Source organism: Pelodiscus sinensis, chromosome 21, assembly GCF_049634645.1.
Source record: "Pelodiscus sinensis isolate JC-2024 chromosome 21, ASM4963464v1, whole genome shotgun sequence".
Classification (NCBI taxonomy): Eukaryota; Metazoa; Chordata; order Testudines; family Trionychidae; genus Pelodiscus; species Pelodiscus sinensis.
This window is the reverse complement of record NC_134731.1, coordinates 12,833,172-12,854,990: the sequence shown is the minus strand read 5'-3', so window position 1 is coordinate 12,854,990 and position 21,819 is coordinate 12,833,172. Positions and strand designations below refer to the sequence as shown.

General features: G+C 44.0%; 1 long non-coding RNA gene across 1 annotated transcript in view; it reads left to right on the top strand.

Moving 5' to 3' along the window:
- LOC142819262 (uncharacterized) overlaps window positions 1-12,559 on the top strand; it is a 64,205-nt gene extending 51,646 nt beyond the window's left edge. The window contains exons 3-6 of the long non-coding RNA XR_012897088.1: window positions 62-214; window positions 3,279-3,366; window positions 9,999-10,110; window positions 12,461-12,559. This is a non-coding gene — a long non-coding RNA (uncharacterized LOC142819262). The remainder of the gene's footprint in view (window positions 1-61; window positions 215-3,278; window positions 3,367-9,998; window positions 10,111-12,460) is intronic.
- The last annotated feature ends 9,260 nt before the right edge of the window (window positions 12,560-21,819 follow it).

Here is a 21,819-nt window from a genome sequence, read left to right as displayed (position 1 = left end):
TTGCAAGTGAATTTTAAATTGTAAAACTGATAGTAAAATTACCCATACATTTTGTTTTAAGGTCATCCAATCAGGAAACTGAAACTGATTCCATAGGCCATGTAACCAAGCAGAACACACATTCCTGGCTTGCAATCAGCTACCAGAGGATCTACAACATTATTAAATTTGTATGCTCCAATATTCAGTCATAGGTGCAGATCTGAGTTTTGAGGTATGTAAAAAATGTTGGTCTAAAAAAGTTGAGGGCATTTGTTACATTTGACCCATCAGGTTGTCAAAATACCTGGTGTCACATTGCTGGTGGGTATAAATTTGTATTGGTTCATTAAAGACAGTGGAACTACATTGACTTAGCCCATCTGAGTATCTGGTCTTTCATGTCTATATTAACTTTCTGATCTTCTAGCCTTGTTATTATTAAAAACAATGAGATTTCAGCACAGGAACCATACCCTGAAGACAAACTTCAAATTATTATCCATGTCTTTCTCCAAGTGATAAATATTAAGGTGAATCTACAGCATTACGCCATATTTCTGTGTGAGGTTTTATAACAGATGTGCTGAGGCTTGGAAAAAAGTTATTTTAGATAAGCCAAATAATCTTTTTCAATTATCTTTTGCCGAAAATATTGTATTTTTGTGGGCATTATAGCTCAAAATACTCATCTAATTATTATTACCTTGCCTACTGTGTTTTCTGAAATGTTTTTCTGGGTTGTCAAATATATGTCATTATTGGGAAAGAACATATAGCATGCTTTCCAACTGTTTTCTGGAAGCGATAGTTTAATCATCTACTGGATAGCAAAAAAGACAACACCAGTGATGGCTTTTAATCCCCCTTTCCAAGAAAGAAAACCTTCATATGATGTGTTGTGTGACATTTCTTGATGAATTACTTATCATTCAGCACTTTTCTGTTGTGATCACATATGTGCAGGTGGAAGAAAGGAGGGAAGGCATTACTAAGCTCATTGGTGAATCACTGAAGCAGACATCAATATCTGATCTTCTCAGTTCCTAGAGCTCCGTCTGCAAGATGTAAAGCACTGATCCAGAAAAAAAAGCACCTGCTTTGATTTAAGCATATGAACAGTTGCATACAATCAATGGAACTAGCTTAAGTGCACTTGCTTAAAGTTAAGCACGTGTACATCTCTTGCTCATTGCAGCTGGAGTGTTCAGAATCTTGAAGGATTAAGCCTCCAGTGTTGGAATATTTAGGATGGGAAAGATTTGGATTAGACAGAAACAGACATCCATTAGGGGAGGGGCTATTAATAGAGATTCCCTATGATCTAGCAAATAGGAGAGGATGGAAGATATGGGTAAGATTAGATGAGAGAGTCAAATGAAAGAGTCCCATTCAATCACATCATGTAAGGGCAGACAGCTAAATAGTGACAAGTTTTTTAAGTGCTTCTATACAAATGCTAGAAGTCTAAATAATAAAATGTGTGAGGCAGAGTGCCTTGTGTTGAATGAGGATATTGATATAATAGACATCACAGAAATTTGGTGGAATGAGGATAATTAATGGGACACAGTGGTACCAGGATACAAAATATATTGGAAGAACAGAACCGGTTGTGCTGGTGGGAGAGTAGCACTATATGCAAAAGAAAGTGTAGACTCAAATGAAGTAAAAATCTTAAATGAGCCAAATTGTTCCATAGAATCCTTATGGTTAATAATTTCATGCTCTTATAATATGATTGTAGCAGTAAGGAGATATTACTGACCGCCTGACCAGCATGATGATAGTGACTGTGAAATGCTAAGGGAGATTAGAGAAGCTATCCAAATAAAAAAATCCAATGATAAAGGGGGATTTCAACTATCCCCATAGTGACTGAGTACATGTCACCTCAGGATGAGATGCAGAGATAATGTTTCTTGAGATTTAAATGATTGCTTCTTGGAGCAGCTGGTTCTGGACCCCATAGGAGGAGAGGCAAGTCTTCATTTAGTTCTAAGTGGAACACAGGATCTGGTCTAAGAGGTGAGTATAGTTGGACCACTTGGAAATAGTGACCATAATATAATTAAATTTAACTTCCCTGTGGCAGGAAAAACATCATAGCAGCCCAACACAATGACATGAGGAGTTAAGTTAAATTAAGTTTAATTTAGTTAAACAGAAATTAAAAGGTACAGTGTCAAAAGTAAAATCCCTGAAAGATGCATGTAAAATTTTAAAAGACACCATAATAGAAGCTCAGCTTCAAGGTATATCCCAAATTAAAAAACACAGTAGGAGAACCAAAAAAGTGCCACTGTGGCTTAACCAACAAGTAAAAGAATTGGAGAAAGATAAAAGTTATCATTTAAAAAGTGGAAGTTAAAACCTAGTGATTGGGCAACAAGATGGCAGATGAATTTTAATGTTGATAAAAGCAAAGTAATGCATATTGCAAAACATAATCCCAAGTATACCTACTAAGTGATAGGTACTAAATTAGCTATTACCACACGAGAGAGATCTTGGGATCATTGTGGATAGTTCTCTGAAAACAACCACTGAATGTAATTTTAAAAAGGGATAGAGAATAAGACAGAGAATATCTTATTGCCTCTATGTAAATCCATGGTACGTCCACATCTTGAATACCTCATGCAGATGTGATCGCCTCATCTCAAAAAAGATATCTTGGCATTAGAAAAGGTTTAGAAAAGGGAAACCAAATAATTAAAAGTATGAAACAGCTGTGATATGAGGAGAAATTAATACAAGTGAGACTTTTCAACTCAGAAAAGAGGAGACTAAGGGAGCATATGATAGAGGTCTATAAAACCATGTTTAAGAGGTCTATAAAATCATGGTGAGTGTGCAGAAAGTAAATAAGGAAAAGTTATTTACTTCCTCCCATAAGATATGAACTAGAGGTCACCAAATCAAGTTAATAGGTGTCAGGTTTAAAACAAACAAAAGGAAGCATTTCTTCGCACAATCCACAGTCAGCCTGTGGAACTCCTTGCCAGAGGATGTTGTGAAGGCCAGGTCTTTAACAGGGTTCAAAGAAGAACTAAATAAATTCATAGAGGATAGATCAATTCATGGCTATTAGCCAGGAGGGCTAGAAATGGTGTCCTTAGTCTCTGTTTGTCAGAAGCTGGAAATCGATGACAGGGGACAGATCACTTGATGATTTCCTGTTCTGTTCATTCCCTCTGGGGTACCTGGCATTGGCCTTGTCAGAAGACAGGATCCTGGGCTAAATGGACTTTTGGTCTGACCCACTGTGATGGTTCTTATGTTCTTATGTTGGACAGTGTTGGGTCACACACAACTGGAAATACTGCAAAACAGTATTGGTCTGAAAATCAAGACTCCTCCAAGCAACAAGGGTGTGGCAGAGAGGTGAGATTTATGATTCATTCCAATGGCTACGGAAAACATGGCATTTGAGAGTTGCTTATAGGTAGACCTTTGTGTGGATACAAAATTTGTATCCTCATCTGCTTCCAAATTTGTAAAAAGGAGACATGGATAACTGCATCCACATCCATGAATATGGATACTCACAGATAGAAAGTGAGGATCTGGAAATGTGCAGGCATTTAGATACAAAATTTGTATTTGCATCCGTATGTGTAAAAATGAGCCGTGGATATCCACATTCGCGGATGTGCATACTCGCGGATATAAAGTGGATATCTAAGGGTTTGCAGGGCTCTCCTAATAGGAGATGTGACAGTTTTCCCCTGACAGTTGAATAAGCATGAGGTAGGTATTGCAGGTACATGTGTTCATATGGGAGAGTAAAGCTTTGTGGTTTAGGCATCGGCATATCTATTTACCTAAATTATCACTAAACTTAATGTCACCTCTGTATACTCCATTGCATGTTATTGAGTGTTCCAGCTGAATAATCTCATTAGAATTTGTTTCATTCTCACCTCCGGCAGCAGGCATGTACACAGCTTCAGAAAAGGTTATTCATACAATATTGCACGACCTTGATGAAAGGCTAATTTGATAAGAATTCAATTTAAAATTCCATTTGTAGTGACAAACTAGAATTTTATTGATGTCACAAATTTTCCACACTGGAAATGACATTAGATTTGAGACTGCATTGTTCTTGGACCCTGAAGGTGAAAAAGGCAGAGGATTTATAGGACCTGGTTTATCAAAGTGCCTAAACACCTTGCAGCAGTTTATTTTAAATGGTTCAATAAACTGTTCTTGAGTTTTAGGCTTGCTTTTGTCCGTTTGAAGTATATCCCTCAGGTGGTGGAGATGAAAGAGTGGCTGACTAGCAAGGTTGTTTTTCTAGGTTATTCCAGGTGTGTACTGTAGCTACCCTTTCATTTTTAGGATGCATACTCTTATGCGATAGGCCTTCCTAAATGATAGATAACAGGCACAAAAAATAAAAATAGACGCTACTTTTTTGAATCACTGTTTCCTATCGTGAGCCAGATTCTCCTTCACACTGCTGTGAATCAGGAGTAACTTTGCTGAAGTCAATTCTGTGATGCCCATGTGAGGCAGATGTAATTGAGAGCCACGTAAATATGATGTATATTTCCTACCACATTTACTGTAGACCTTGTCTCTGCTTAAAAGCTTCAATGGCGTAGCTATACCAACAAAACCCATCGAATGTGGATGTAGTCATCCCAGTAAAATGACACTTTTGCAAATATAGCTTGTACTATTTTTTGTACCAACATAAGCCATTGTGCAGATGCAATTACAGCTTTGTCATATAAAATCAGACACCGAACTCATAATTATGGTGGACAAATTTTAATTGTTAGACCTGGGTGTAGTATACCTGAGTATGTGTTTTATCTCCATCAGTAAGGCAGAGCCAACATGGAAAAAATTAAATGGATTATTTACTGCCTCATAAACTGCATAAAATCCTCAAGCTAAGATTTGATTGTAAAATGTGTTTTACTCTTCACGAACATAAGAGGCAGGGTGGTTACAGGTTAATTTTCAGAACCCGAGTGAAATTTTCTGTGCTGCCTGATATCTCTTCCAAAGAACAATAGCATACTCTCAGTCTAAAATGCCCTTTTTTTCCACTTAAGGAAAACAGCAAGAAAGAACAAATGTAAAGCCTCTGTGATAATAAAGTGAATACATGTTTTAACAGGCTGATGCCAGTCTCAGGCCAGTGCTTTACTAGGGAAGAAAGTGGACCAAAGAGATGCAACTCCAGCTACAAGAATAGAGTAGCTTGAGTTGACCAAACTTAGGTCAAATTTCTGCAGCACCCCCACTGCAGGAGGGCAACAGGAGAAACTCTCCTGTCAACTTCTCTTACTCCTCGTGATGTGGTGAAATACCAGGGTCAGTGGGGGTGCCATCAGCAATTGATTTAGTGGGTCCTTACTAGACCCACTAAATCAAACCCTAGGAGATTGATCTCCAGAGTATCCAACTCATGGTAAGTGGAGACAAGCCCAATATGCAGAGTTCTTGGAAACCGAAAGGTGCAACACACTGAAAATAGAAGCATTACTGTGACTTGCAACAAACTAGAAGGCTGAAAAAACAGCTGATAAATTGATAAATTGAGGTGCTAGATTTAAAAAAAATTAAAAATCTGAGTCACTGTGGGAGTAGCTAGGTGCATACATTTTTAAAAAATCTGCCACTTCTTCAGTAATATAAATGGGCCCTTAGGACACAGTCACACTACGAGACAAGGTTGAATCTAATATGGTTGATTTCTTACAACCCAATTTTGCAAAGTTGAAGATTTGTGTCCTCACTTAGGGGGAGAATCAAATGTAGTCCGAAGTAACGCGTCCCCATTAGGAAGCCACCATTGACTCAGAGAGCAATGCACTGTGGGTAGCTTTGTCTTCTGGGCTTATGGTCATGGTGTCCACTGGGCCCAAAACTCTGCAGCAGGTGGTCAGTGGATCATGTCACCAGCGTCCCATAATGCACTTGTCTACTCCCTCCGCTTGTGTGAGATAAAGGGGAGGAAGTGTGCTCGAGCCTTTTGATGCCCTGGTTGCCCACATGGACGCCATATCAGCATCAGCATGGAGCCTGGTTGCTATGAAAGCTTCGTCATGCTCATGTGTGCCGTGATGCACCTAATGGTGCTATACTTTGAGAGTGTACACATGTTGCTCCGCCAGGAAGAGGATGAGGCTGTGGCATGGAGGCACCCGCCAGTCAGTGCTCCAGACACAGAGCAACATCAGTTCTGGTGCCACGAGACAAGTTCAGACTGGTGGGACCACACTGATGTAGCCATGGGATGATCAGCAGTGGCTGCCGAACTTCCATATGCAGAGGGTCACATTCATGGAACTGTGTGAATGGTTGTCCCCTACCCGGAGGCACCAGAATACACGAATGAGGTCCACTATGACCATGGAGAAGCACATGGCACTTGCCCTGTGGAAGTTTGCCATGCCAGACAGCTATCAATCAAGTCGGGAATCAATTCAGAATGGTGTCAAATATCAGAGGGGTAGCCGTGTTAGTCTGAATCTGCAAAAGTGGCGAGGAGTCCTGTGGCACCTTATAGATTAACCGAAGTGTTGGAGCATAAGCTTTCGTGGGCAAAGACCCACTTCCTCAGATGCATGTAGTGGAAATTTCTAGAGGCAGGTATAAAATGCAGGCCAGAATCAGGCTAGAGATGACGAGGTGGATCCAAGCAGAGAGGATGAGGCCCACTTCTAGTAGCTGATCTGGAGGTGTGAATACTAAGAGAGGAGAAGCTGCTTTTGTAGTTAGTATCAGCTGATGGTCAGAGCAGTGTGTGTGTGTTATACACTCAAGTCTTCAACTGCTAGAGCACAAGGCTCCTCCTCAGTGGGCGGCCTAGGGAAGGCCGACAGGTGCCCCAAAGTTTTATGTCCATGTCTTTAGCCGCTAAGACCGAGGTCCCTTTGCAGCGGGCAGCCAACAGGCTGAAAGATGCGCCAGAGTTTACAGGGAGAGCTTATTACACCTCAGACTTTGACTGCTAGGATAATTGATCCCTTCACAGCGGGCAGCCTAGGGAAGGCTGAGAGTTGCCCCTACGGATCTGTCCTCTGGAAGCGACACAATCTGAATGCCCAGCTCTGCCTGTATCTGTCCCTTATGACCGGCTGGAGTTCTTTTAAATTGTGCTTGGTTCTATTACAGCAACTGAAGGAGTCAGGTTAAAGCTTAAACAGTTACAGGTTTATTAAAGAAGCTTATAAATCATATGGTTACAATGGCTTTTGCTCTATTTCTTAACTGCTAGCAAATATAGATCTTAAAAAAATGGTTACAAAGAAAATAAAGATAGAAAATAGAAATAATGGTACCAAGTGACAGCTTAACCTTTAAAGAGCTCTAAGTCTATGTGTACACTTAAGACAAAGGACACATCCAGGTACAATTTTTACCCCCTTCTGTGCCTCTCGACTCCAGCGTATCAGGCCAGGGCCAGTCCCTCAATTCCTAGGAAAGACAAATATGAGGTGGGCGTCCCCATGGAACCTCGGGAGGCCAATCACCTAACCCGACCAGCAGATAGATGGTAGATTGACGCTCAAAGTAAGTGTGCAGCTGGACCCATCTTTATACCCATAGGGGCCCATATCCTCTTTCTTATCTAAGATGCCAAATTGTGTTGGTCCGTCTTTGTGTTGCCAATTCTTACAAGGGAGTTTGAACTTGATTTACACTTGCAAGAGAGATAACTAAATTGTGAGTACTGGACATTCTTTACTGGGCGGGAGATTCCTCCCCCTGGACGAGTGTGTGTTTGTATCAATATAGGTTTCAGTCAAGGCAGTTCTCGCAGCCTCGAGGTCAACAGTTGGCGTATCTCTGTTTACATCTATCCAGGGTCACAACAGCCAGCATATCCAGGCCTCCTGTCAAGGCTTCAAAGACTATGCTGATTTTACTGCTCTGTGTGCCCTGTATGCTTCCAGGCAAGCAAAGACGGATGTTGCAAGGGGAGGGGGGGGGGTTTCTGTCTGGCTACAGTTAGCTAGCCATTCACAGTCTTTGTTTAATCCTGAGTTGATTGTGTCAAACTTGATGAACTGTAGCTCAGCAGTTTCTCTTTGAAGAAGAGCTTGAAGAACTGCTGAGCTACAGTTCATCTTCAAGTTTGACACAATCAACTCAGGATTAAACAAAGACTGTGAATGGCTAGCTAACTACAAAAGCAGCCTCTCCTCTCTTGGTATTCACACCTCCAGATCAGCTACTAGAAGTGGGTCTCATCCTCCCTGATTGGATCCACCTCGTCATCTCTAACCTGATTCTGACCTGCATATTTATACCTGCCTCTGGAAATTTCCACTACATGCATCTGAGGAAGTGGGTCTTTGCCCATGAAAGCTTATGCTCCAACACTTTGGTTAGTCTATAAGGTGCCACAGGACTCCTTGCCGCAGTTCAGAATGGGGAAATCTATGGTCGGGGCTGCTATCATACAAGAAGCCAAGGCCATCAATAACAATCTACTAACGTGGATTGTGACCCTGGGAAATGTGGACATCACAGTGGATGGCTTTGCCACCCTGGGCTTCCCTAACTGCGGTAGCACCATAGATGCATGCACATCCCCATCTTGGCCTCTGAACATCTTGCCTTGGAGTACACCGACCACAAGCGGTACTTCTCTATGGTGCTGCAGGTGCTTGTGGATGACAAGAGCCGTTTCACTGACATCAGTGTGGGATGGTCAGGAAAGGTGCATGACACCCACATGTTTTGGAACTCCTGCCTCTTTTGAAAGATGCACACTGGAACATTTTTCCCCGACCAAACAATCAGAGCCAGAGAGGTGGGAATACAAATGCCTACCCCTTTCTCCCGTGGCTCATGAAGCCCTATATGAGCAGCCTGGACCCCAGCAAGAAGGCGTTCAATAACAGGCTGAGCAGAATGGTGGGAGAATGTGCCTTTGGATGTTTAAAGGGGAGGTTCAGGAATCTCCTGACTCGCCTGGACCTTCGTGAACACAACATTACTTTTGTGTTGGCAGTGTGCTCCATAACCTGTGTGGGATCAAGGGAAAAGCTTACCTGACAGGGTGGGGAACTGAGGCAGAGCACCTAGCCAGAGAGTTTGAGCAGCCAGATCCAGTGCAAGCAGGAGAACACTGCAAGGGCCAGTGCAAATCAGAGAGGCCTTGAAGGACAATTTCATTCAAGACCTCTTTTCAGACTCTGCCATGTGGCTCTTCACAAGTTGCCCCCACACTCCCTGGCTGTGTCTACACTGGCATGAATTTCCGGAACTGCTTAAAACAGAATAGTTTTCGTTATAAGTATTTCCGGAAAAAGAGCGTCTACATTGGCAGGATGCTTTTCTAGAAAAGCCCTTTTTCCGGAAAAGCATCTGTGGCCAATGTAGATGCGCTTTTCCGGAAAAGAGCCCCGATGGTCATTTTCACGATCGGGGCTTTTTTCCGGAAAAGACTACTGGGCTGTCTACTCTGGCCCTTTTCCGGAACAGTGTTCCGGAATAAGGACTTATGCCTGAGCGGGAGCAGCGTAGCTTTTCTGGAATAGCGGCTGATTTTGTACAGTAGAGCGTCGTTGCTTTTCCGGAAATTCAAGGGCCAGTGTAGACAGCTCGCAGCTTATTCTGGAAAAGCGGCTGATTTTCCGGAATAAGTGGCCCAGTGTAGACACAGCCCCTGTGTTTGCCTTTAATCTTCCACCCTACCCCTGTATTCAACCAGTAAAGGGACCATTGTTCAATGAACAGCAGGGAAGTGGAAGAACTGGAAGGGTAGGGGGGCACAGGAATGGGAGGGGGACTGCCTTCTGCCTTCCAAGTTCCTGGAGGGTTTGGCTTCCCTTGAGTATGCTCCTTCTGTGTCCTGAGGCCCCAGCATTCCCAGGGGATTCACGGGGTGGAAGCCATGGAGCTAATGGATTGCAGATTGGGGGTGTCATCAGGGTGGGAGGAGGCCCTCTTGAGACAGGACACCGTGCGTTCCATCACAGTGGTTAGGAGGCGAACATGGTAGCATACCGTCTCACAAGCTGCTCTCCTCTTCTGCCACTCAGCAATCCGGTCCAACTGCTCTGCCCGCTTCTCTGCCACGAGGGAGTGCATTCAGCACATCTGCTCGCTGAACGTCTCCTCCCTCGTGCGTTTTCACCTGCAGCTCTGCAGCAGGTGGGTAAATGTTGGAAGGATTATATCAGAGGTAGAAATTGAACCCATAATTCTTGGTGCCTTAACTACAAGCCCCCTCATCTATCAAGGCTTTTTCCAGTCACATTTTGTACTGTTCTTCTGGGAGGTATGCTGTGTGTATGAGAGGAGAAAGCCAGAAGAGGGAGAGAAGCAGTCATGAGCATGACCCTGAGGGAGCAGAGAGATGGAGGGCCTTGGAGAGGCAGAACTGGAAATTTTGAGCAAGTAAACCCACCAGCTGTTTTCTTCCCACTGCGTTCAGGAAAAACATGACTGTGTGTACTTTATTGTAAGTAAACAGCATTGCACGAAACATACTTGATTCGTGTCACTAATTTCTCTTTCCAATGGAATGAACCACGCAAGGCCCTGAATATTGGCTAGCTACTCGGGGCAAAAAGGGGGCAATAATAAAGTTCCATGGAGAATAGGAAAATAGCTTCTAGGGGGACAAATAAATGATAGATCCACAAATATTTGAGAGAGATTGCCTGTGTGCAAGCAAGACAGTCTGTCTGTCCATCTGTCTGTTTGTTCAAGAACTTCTCCTCCGTAGTAAGATGAGGGCCACCAAATATCGTATGCAACTTCCTCTTACCATAACTTAAAGCAAGCTAAGGGTTTAGTTGCGCCTGAACAATGGGATGTGCCTGGAATGCACTTGTTTCCTGTAACATGTCAAGAGTAGGGGCTGCTATCAGGGGCAGTTATACTGTGCAATGACCACAGAGAGACAAGGGGTCAGAAATGGGGACCAGAACAGCTAAAACCCCATTGGAGCAGCAGGGAGCAGGGGTGGAGGTGAGCTTTCCACCAGTCTGCCGGCCAGTGTGACCCCTGCTATGACCAGGGTCCCAAGGGATCCGCCCCCAACGAGCATGGCCCCCAATGGCTCCTGCAACCCTCCCCCGGCCCTGGGCTCTTCCTTTCACCCAACCCTGACTCCTGCATTCCCCATACTTCCCACCTCTTGCCCTGAGCCCCTCACCTGAAATCCTGAATCCTGCACCCCCATACACAGACAGCCCCCTCCCTAAGCTCCCACCTCCTCAAACCCTGACTTCTGCAATCCCAGCCAACTGCCCTGAGTCCCTCCTCACTCCCAACCCTAACTTCTTCCCTCCCCACGCCCTCAGCCCCCAGCCCTGAAGGACCTAAGCAACCCTGGGTAAATCTTTTAGTATTTTAATAAACGTTTTATCAATTGTTAGTATCCAAAAGGTCAATGAAATGCTTGTAATAATTTCTAATACATGAATATACTGACGACCTCATAATAATAATCTCCAGCACATACCTAGGGTCTACAACAGTGATACATCTATTAATCATTTATCAACCCTTTCTAATTACTAGAACCTTAATATGCACTGTGACCCTATTTCTTAATGCTGCACTTCATGCAGAAAGCGTGATGGCAGGAACTCAGGGCAAAGGAAAGGTGAAATCCTGTGCAAACACGGATCAAGGGAGGTAACAGGGAGCAGGAAGCACAGAGACAACAATTGCAAGTAGCCAGAAGCAGCAGGAAGCTACAAGCTATTGTGCACCAATGAAAGGAAAAACCAACATCTCATTAGTTTGGGGTTTTTTCCCTCCCTCATCTAGCCAAGCACAGCAACAATGCAATCTGCTGTTTGTCTGAAAATGTGTCAGCACAAGGAAGGAAGGATGCACACATGGGGATTTCAGCCTGAAAAAGGCACTTGAAAATTAATCATTCTTCTTCAGAGGAGAAACATCTGTGCAGAAGGAATACGGACACCTTGCATTCATTCTTCTCTGGATTCAACCCCTGTGCTAGTGAGATATATGACTCGGTGAAAGGGGAGTTATCTCCTATTGAAATGCTTCCTTACTTTGGTGGTCTGGGGTTATTTTTGTTGGTTTAAGCAAATGTCTGAAAGAAGAAAACATTCCTCTCCTTAGAGCTCAAAGGGACAGACGATGGGAAATTGGAGCAGATCCATTGTCTTCTTTGGAGCTATGTTGACTCCCACCCATGGAGGATCTGATGCCAAAAGTTGTCTCTGTAGATGTTGTGTTGGGGTCCATCATGAATTGCAAGCATTCTTGTTCCACACCAAGGGGAACTGTCATTCCTCACTGAGTGAGATTTTTTTTTCAAAGCTGCCTAGGAGATTCCCATTTACTACGGATCTGTATGAAAACAAATGCAAACGCCAGTTTTCTGAATCAGAATAGTATTTCTGTACCTCAAATGTGAGACCCATATAGAAACTGCCTCTAATGTCTCCAAAATTCTTGTTTCCTGAAACTTCCAGGAAATCTACAGGGACAGCTGAATAATTACAATTTACCTTTCCAGGTATTCAATCTCTGAGAATGATCCACTTCCACTGTGACACACTCCATCATTTTCCCCAGACAAGGATGTAATCAAAGAGGAGGCATGAACTTAGCTGGTAGGAATATAGTATTATCTCCTCTGTCTCCGTGTTTAGAAATATTAATTTAACTCATCTTCTCCTAGAGATTTAAATCTGATCCAGCTGAAAAGGGACTTAGTGCTGAAACATCCCATATTTCATAATACAAAGCTTTCCGTTTTTTGAACTGTTCAACCTTACTTGAAATTATCTGCTGTCGCTGGATTTACTTAAATAGGTCAGCTGTGGAGCAGCAGAACTGTGGATGCACCTTTAATGTTTTGCTTTTATCAATTCCTATTACATGCATCGTTTCCAGAATTTGATTTTTAAATTATGTAACGATTGCCAAGAAGGATCTGGGAGAGAAGTATATGGTTAAAACACCAAATATACAGTGCAGGGAATTTATTAGGAGGGGTATGGCTGCACTGTTGGGGGTTTTTTCAAAGAAGATATGTAAATTGCACTAACATTTGCATATCGTCTTCCAATTTTTTTTCTGGAAGAGGATTTTCTGATATTTGGCCTGTCTACATGGGGCAAAATGTCGGAAAAAGCCCCTCTTTCAGAAGCCCCCTTATTCCTCGTAAAATGAGGTGTATAGGGGGCTTCTGAAAGAGGGGGATTTTCCAACATTTGGCCCTGTGTACAAAGGCCAAATATTGGAAAATCCCCTTCCAGAAAAAAAAAAACGGAAGAAGGTATGCAAATGTGAGAGCAATTTGCACATCTTCCTCAGAAAAAAAAGTGTAGCCGTACCCGAGGACTGCAGAGTTATAGGAAAGGAATAACTTGCATATCCAAATTTAATCCTATGAGTGTTGTTCTGCTAACTCACATTTTGTCTTCCATATTCCACAAGTTGTTTCAATGGTTGGGTAAATTTGTCTTTTCCTGGGTAAGAGCTAAGTAAAAATAGTGTAAGGACCCAGCACCGTTAGAGACAATTCATCTATTTCCCACCACAAACCAGAACTCCTAAGGCAGCATTACCTAAGAGAACTAAAATTAATCTTACTCATTGTTTTTTTTAACTTGACCATTTTCAGATCAGCCACTTACTAATGTGACTCTAAAAGATGAGAAATGGGAAGAGGAAAAGCTTTCATTAAAATTCATTGAGTTAGGCCAGATTATGGCTTGGATTACACGCCTGTGCAGTAAGTAAGTAAGAAGGAGTAAACTCACCTGCATAGTCCTACACAAACTGTCCAGATCTTAGATCAGAGCAAGTACAAGTAAGTACACAGAAGCTTGCTCTTCCCTAGAGATGGAGAGCCAGGGTGGACTGGGAATTAACAGACAGTTTTGTTCCCTCTATTGCACCTGCTCAAGGACCAGGGTAACTTAACCAGCATGTGATGGAGTTTCAGGGTGAGAAGAGGGACTAGTAGTTTTACTAATTCTATGGGCTTCAATGGAACAACTCACATTCCTAAAGATGACTTGGGTGTGTCCGTGAGCGACTGTTCCTCCTGGACACTATGGCTATGTCTGCACTACCAGGTTATATTGAAATAATACTTCCCGAAGTAACATTTTGAAGTAAGCTTATTCCTCTTCAGAAGTAGAAGTTAATATTTCGAAATAACATAACAAGCCCATTATTTCAAAATCACAGGCTTGCAAGTGTGGATGCTCACTGGTGCTTGCTACTTGAAGTGGCCTCTCCCCTATTTTTAGTTTGGTTGGGTCCTAAGATTTTTTCTCCCAGACTCCTGGTGCCTCCACCCAAGGTATCACCTTGCTGTGTCCCAGGCACAAGTGGTGCTTTCCCTTTGGGAAAAAGATGTCATTACTAATGTGTAATTCCCTTTATTCAAAACTGGTGAGGCCACATCTGGAGTATTGCGTCCAATTCTAGGGCCTCCCATTCAGAAAGGATGTGGATGCATTGGAGAAAGTCCAGCAGAGGGCAACAAAAATGATTAGGTTGCTGGAGCACATGACCTATGAGGAGAGGCTGAGGGATTTGGGTTTGTTTAGTCTACAGTAGAGAAGAATAAGGGGCAATTTGATAACAGCCTTCAACTATCTGGAGGGGAGTTCTAAAGAGGATGGAAAGAAGCTGTTCTCAGTAGTGACAGATGAAAGAACGAGGAGCAGTGGTCTCAAGTGATGGTGGGGGAGATCTAGGTTGAATATTGGGCAAAACTATTTCACTAGGGCTATGTCTAGACTGCAAGCCTCTTTCGAAAGAGGCTCTTTCGAAAGATACTTTCGAAAGAGCCTCTTTCGAAAGAGAGCGTCTAGACTGCACGCGGAACTTTCGAAAGAGCAAGCCGCTTTTTCGAAAGAAAGCACCCAGTGAGTCTGGATGCTCTCTTTCGAAGAAGCCCTATTTACATTCAAGAACGCCTTCTTTCGAAAGAAGCACTTTCGAAAGAAGGCGTTCTTCCTCGTGAAATGAGGTTTACCGCCGTCGAAAGAAAAGCCGCGTTCTTTCGATTTAATTTCGAAAGAACGCGGCTGCAGTCTAGACGCAGGTGAAGTTTTTTCGGAAAAAGGCTACTTTTCCCGAAAAAACCCCTGAGTCTGGACACAGCCTAGGAGGGAGGTGGTTATCTAGGGAGGGGGTGGAATCTCCATCCCTAGAGGTTTTTAAGTCCCGTCTTGACAAAGCCCTGGGTGGGATGATTTAGTTGCAGTTGGTCCTGCTTTGGGCAGGGGGTTGGACTCGATCACCTCCTGAGGTCTCTTCCAACCCTAGGATTCTATGATTCTAAGGGTAAGGAATAAAAAACTCAGTACGCAAGAAACATTAAATCAACGCAAACTCCGTAAATGAAATGACGCACCCTAAAAATAACAATATCACTGTGTGGAGTTTTACTGGGAGGACGAAAATAGGGTCTGGAGAAAGAAAGGGTTTGGGTTAATTAAACACTTAACACTAACAAAGTCAATCCCCACTTCCCCACACACAACTTTTCTCTGTCCCCTGATCACTGACTGGGTTCTTCCTAAGTAGGAGGCACATGGAGATCGAATCCCTTTTTCCAGTGTCTTCTCCCCTGGGTGGGGCAGGCTCCTAGCTCACTGTGCTGGCATCTCGTGGAGGTCTCCATAGCCAGTGCGTGTTCAGATCTTTGCTGCTCTGGACATGGTCTCTGCAGGGCTGAGGTGGCCTGACTCATGAATTAGATGCCAGAGCAGTTCAGAGACCTTGGAGAGGCATGGGAGACCTTCAGAGCTCCCTGAGATGTTTGGCTTCTCTTAGCTCCTAAGTTCAATATGGCAATTAAAGTTACTTTCTTTGCCTCTAAGTCAGACTGTCCCCTCTGCGGTCCAGCAAACTGCTTCTCCAGATCACCACCCATGGGAGCCTCACTATTGGCCTCAGCAGGAGTGTACAGGCAGTCCCCGGGTTACGTACAAGATAGGGACTGTAGGTTTGTTCTTAAGTTGAATCTGTATGCAAGTCGGAACTGGCGTCCAGATTCAGCCACTGCTGAAACTGACCGCCAGTTCCGACTTACATACAGAATCAACTTAAGAACCCCAAGTGTCCCCAAGTCAGCTGCTGCTGAAACTGATCAGCAGCTGATTCCAGGAAGCCCGGGGCAGAGCAACTCTGCCTCGGGCTTCCTGTAGTCAGTGCTGGTCAGTTTCAGCAGCAGCTGACTTGGGGATGCCTGGGGCAGAGCAGCTGGGGTGCTGCTGGGTTGGTCCAGTAGCGCCGAGGAGCGGCGCTACTGGACCAATCCAGCAGCACCCCAGCTGCTCTGCCCCAGGCGTCCTGATTCAGCTGCTGCTGAAACTGACCAGCAGCGGCTGAATCAGGACGCCTGGGGCAGAGCAGCTGGGGTGCTGCCAGGTTGGTCCAGTAGCGCCCAGAGCGGCGCTGCGGGACCAACCGGCAGCGCCCCAGCTGCTCTGCCACAGGCGTCCGGAGAAAAGCCTAGTCTGCTGGGGGGGGGGGTACTAGCTGCGCCCCCCCCCCCACACCCCAGCAGACCAGGAAGACGCGGGCGGTGGACCGAGACGCACCGCGCTCCCGCCGCCTGGGTCCTCCGCGGCTTTGCTCCCCGTCTCCCTGGTCTGCTGGAGACCAGCAGACCAGGGAGACGGGGAGCAAAGCCTCTGAGGACAGCCGCGGGGCGTCTGGGCTGTCCCGCTGCCGGCTTCCCCCGAGGCTTTGCAAAGCCGCGGGGGGGCTCGGGCAGCGAGGCAGCCCAGGCGCGCTTGGGCTGCCCCGCTGCCCAAGCTCCTCCGCGGCTTTGCTCCGCGTCTTCCTGGTCTGCAGACCAGGGAGACGCGGAGAAAGCCCCGGAGTACACAGGCGGCAGGACCGCGAGGTCCCGCAGTCCGTGTCCTCCGGGGCGAGCCCCGTTCGTAACTGCGGATCCGAAATAAGTCGGATCCGCGTAAGTCGGGGACTGCCTGTATAGTCCATTCTGCCACCACCACTGACTACAAGCATTCTGGAAAAAGTTCTCTGAAGGGGCTCGTAGCCAGTACAGTCCCTTGGGTTGGACTCCCTTGAGGGTCAGTCTGGAATATTCCAAGTCAGGGAGGAGATTACACTTAGTAGGGCAACTCACAAAACGCTCCTCCTTTGGATGTGCCAACAGTCACAATTCAGTTCAATTTTTCCCTTTGTCTTAGAAGGAAATGATCATCATTTGTCATAATGATTTGTGCCGCCATTTAGGAAACGATGAAGCATGTTCTATGGAAATCGTTCCCACGTCTCTGGAGCCACCCACTTTCTAAGTGAGGATATGCTCAGCCTCCTGTTTCCGGGGATTCATTTTGGAAGCCTCTCTTGTCTGAACATCTTGGTTTTTCTTCTCGCTGGAGGCATCTCTAGTATATTGCTTTCTTCAGTTTTGTGTTCTTCACAAGGAGATGCCAGTTGGCAGGACATCCTTTATCTTTACCTGCATCGGATGTGTCATGCACAGATAAAGGACGGCTTTTCCCCTTACAACAGCTTTCATCCTTTCACAGTTGGGGCCCCAGGAGTTATGAAGTTAGATAAAAATGTGTCATCTTGAAAAGTGAAGGATACAGCTTATGACTAGGCTAAATAAAAAAGGCAGTGGGTAGAGAGATGTGATAAATTGCTCTGTAAACATTAGGGATGGATGAACTATTTTGGATAAACTTAGACTACAGCTGGTCCTTTATCCAATACCGGGGATATTTTCCCCATACTTGGCTACTGGCTTCATTTTTGAGACCGCCAGAAACTGCTCATTATAATGGTGGGCTAGAACTACAGCTGGTGTAAATTGGCACATCTCTATTCAGGTCAGTTTACACCAGTGAGGATCAGGTCAGGTTTTCGTTTTCTTTTGTGATGTGAACCCCATCATCTAGGAGCTGCTTGAGGACACCTAATGTTTTCCCTAATCTTTGGCTGTGTCTACACTGCACCCCTTTTCCGGAAAAGGGATGCAGATGAGACAAGTCGGAATTGCAAATGCAATGGGGATTTAAATTTTCCCCGCTTCATTTGCACGAACATGGCTGCCGCTTTTTTCCGACTTGGGGCTTTGCCAGCAAAAAGCGCCAGTCTAGACAGGGATCTTTTGGAAAATAAAGCCTTTTCCAAAAGTTCCCTTATTCCTGATTTTAAGAGGAATAAGGGATCTTTCGGAAAAGGCTTTATTTCTGTGTACAGATGTGGTCTCCTCACCTCAAAAAAGATATTTTGGCCTTGGAAAGGGTTCAGAAAAGGGAAATTAAAATGATTAGGGGTTTGGAACGGGTCCCATATGAGGAGAGGTTAAAGCGACTGGGACTTTTCAGTTTAGAAAAGAGGAGACTGAGGGGGGACATGAGAGAGGTCTATAAAATCATGAGTGGTGTGGAGAGGGCCGATAAAGAAAAGTTATTTATTAGTTCCCTAAATAGAAGAACTAGAGGGCACCAAATGAAATTAATGGGGAGCAGGTTTAAAACTAATAAAAGAAAGTTCTTCTTCACATAGCGTGTAGTCAACCTGTGGAACTCCTTGCCAGAGGAGGCTGTGAAGGCTAGGACTATAATAGAGTTTAAAGAGAAGCTAGATAATTTCATGGAGGTTAGGTCCATAAAAGGCTATTAGCCAGGGGATAAAATGGTGTCCTTGGCCTCTGTTTGTCAGAGGCTGGAGAGGGATGGCAGGAGACACATCGCTTGATCATTGTCTTCGGTCCATCCTCTCTGGGGCACCTGGTGCTGGCCACTGTCGGCAGACAGGATACTGGGTAGATGGATCTTTGGTCTGACCCAGTACGGCCGTTCTTATGTTCTTATGTTATGTTCTTAAGATCCCTGTCTAGACTGGCGCTTTTTTCCGGCAAAGCCCCGAGCTGGAAAAAAGCGGCAGCCATGTTCATGCAAATGGAGCGGGGAAAATTTAAATCCCCTCTGCATTTGCAATTCCGACTTGTCTAATCTGCATCCCTTTTCCGGAAAAGGGGTGCAGTGTAGACACAGCCTTTCTGTATTGAATAAGTTCAGACACATTCAGGTATGATTGGTTGTCCAAGCTCCAGATGGGGCTGTACTCTACGTTGAAGTGGATTTAGAATCTGAAGCCACAGAGAATTTGCCGCTAGCATCTACTTCTGGATTGGATTGGCCTAAAGCAACCTTCTGGGGCCTATACACTCACCATAATTCAGGTATCCAAAATTCCGAAATCTAATGGGATGGCTCCCACGGCTGGCCCACGCCCACTGGCTAAGGTAAGGAGTCATTTAACTGAAGTGTAGCTGTTTGGGCTTAGAATGCATCGGGCTCTCAGACCCTCCCAAGTCACAGTGTCCTAGAACCTGAGCTTCCGCCTGACCCAGAATGCAATTAAAAAGCATGAGCCAGCTGGCATGGGGCAGCTATGGATTCTTAACTGCTGTTTAGACATAACGTTCAAGGCCATAATAGGCCTGAAAACCCCAATATCACTACTAGGTTAGCACAAGAATTGCCACAGCTATCCAGCATAGTGCTTAAACAGGAGAATAGTGCCACTGACTTTTACAGAAATATTTGTACTAAAAGTTAAGTACATGCACACGTGCTTTGCTTTCTCCAGACAGCACATGGGCTGCTCGCAGCTAGAGGCCTGCTAAAAAATAGTAATAAATCCCACCCCATAGACTTGCTTGGATTCACCTTCTACAAGTCAGTATAGAATCCAGATTTGAATTCTTGAGTCCATCTCACAGGCATTGCAAAGCAGTTACTCCATATGACCTGCTAGCCTCTGAGGACATTGGTCTGGAGATGACATGGCATGTGTGATCTATATTTGAAACTGGTCCAACTAAGATCACAGCCTGTCATCTCCATCCCTGGCTCACATTCTAGCTTGGGATTCCTGCCTGAAAATGAGTCATTGTTGTTCCTTACTTCTACGTGTAACTTATTAGCGCACACTACAAACACTGAACTCTAAGTGACATGCTCCAAAGCAGATCCAATAGTATAATTACTCTGAGATGACACCTTGGAAAAAAATCAAATGTGTTCTGAAAGTAACAATAACCTCTGCAAAATCTAACCACAAACTATAAAGGCAGCCTTATCTGACTTGATTTCCTTTTTCTTTGATAGGTTTTTGCAATAAATTACTTATTTAATAGGAACATGAAACATCACACAATGATATTTCAAACATTTCTGCCTTGGTCATTTAATGCCATTTTTCCTTTTTTATTACGCTATGGGCCGAATTTTAATTATAATATTTATGTAAATTGTGTTTGTATAATCATATATGAAAGAGTGTGGATCAGATTTTCCAGCCAATTTATCTAAATATGAGCTTTAAACTTTCCTTTTATCATTGTCACAAATACTCTGTCAATTTGTCATTCCAGGCATTTGTTACTCAAGTAGCATGTAATACTGAATTCTTCTCTGTCTGTACCAGGAAAGCCTGTTAGAACTGGTTGAAAAATAGAAGAATTATCAGCATGTTTTATTTTTCTCAAAATGGAGAGTCAAGAAGGTTCACAGTGTAGGCTAATAGCCTAGAACTTGTGAGATCTATATTCAAGTCTCGGTATTACCACAGACTTGGGCAAATGGGTACCTAATTATCCTTCTGGCTCTCTATGCCTCAGTTTGCTATCTGCAAAATAGGAATAGTAGGTCTGGTCTAACTCATACGGTGTTGTGATACCTACCTCTTATCTAGTGCTTTTCATTTATCGATCTCAAAGAACTACCATTACTCCTCGTGAAATGAGGAGTAACGGTAGTTTGAACTAGGAAGCCTAGTTCGAACTACCTAGTTCGTGCCCCGTGTAGCCGCGCTGCACGGGGTTCGAACCAACGGGGTTTTAAAAATGGCGGCTCCCCGCTTATGCAAATGAAGCCCGGGAAATTCAAATCCTGGGCTTCATTTGCAAGTGCGGCATGCCTACATTACCCCGCTAGTTCGAACTAGCGGGGTAGTGTAGACATACCCATACAGGCTAAGTATTTGTTGAACTTATTTAGCAAATAACTTTGAATAACAAATTTGCAAGGAGAATGAGGAATCCTGTGGCACCTTAGGGCATGTCTACACTAGGAAATTATTTTGAAAAAAGTTATTTTGAAATAATAACTCCTCAAATAACAATTTTGCAATAAGTGTTATTCCTTATGAGAAGCAGGAGTTCTTCTTTTGAAATAACAAGCCCTTTACTTTGAAATAACGGGCTTGGTAGTGTGGCTGCTCACCCTGTTATTTCGAAATAAGGGGAATTATTTCAGAATAACTCTCTTGTGTAGACCAGGGCTTAGAGACCGAGGGTAAGTCTACACGGCAGTGTTATTTCAGAATAACTGACGTTATTCTGAAAGAGCATAGTCCGTGTCTACACTACAAGCAGTTATTTCGACATAATGTCAAACTAATGTTGAGCTGGAAGATTTCTCACTCCAACTCCTGTAATCCTCATTGTACAAGGAGTAAGGGAAGTCAGAGAAAGAGTGCTCTTTCTTGGACTTCCTGTTATTTAGACAGCGCCATAAGCCGAAATAAGCTATTTAGACTTCAGCTACACAATTGATGTAGTTCATGCTGTGTAGCTTATTTCAGCTTTAGCCCTACTGTGTAGATGAGCCCTAACAGATTTAGTAGGGTAAACATTTTAAAGCATAAAATCCACTGAATCAGATTAATTGTGTAGGACTACAGTTAATGAGGCTAATCAAGTCAGGGTAGATATGACTCATTCACAGCAGTTGATGGGGAGATGTGAATATCAAGAGAGGGGAAATTGCCTTTTTAGTGCGTTAACCAGTTTAGATCCTTATTCAGTCCTAATTTATTTGTATTGAAATTGCAAATGAAATGCCGTCTGCTGTT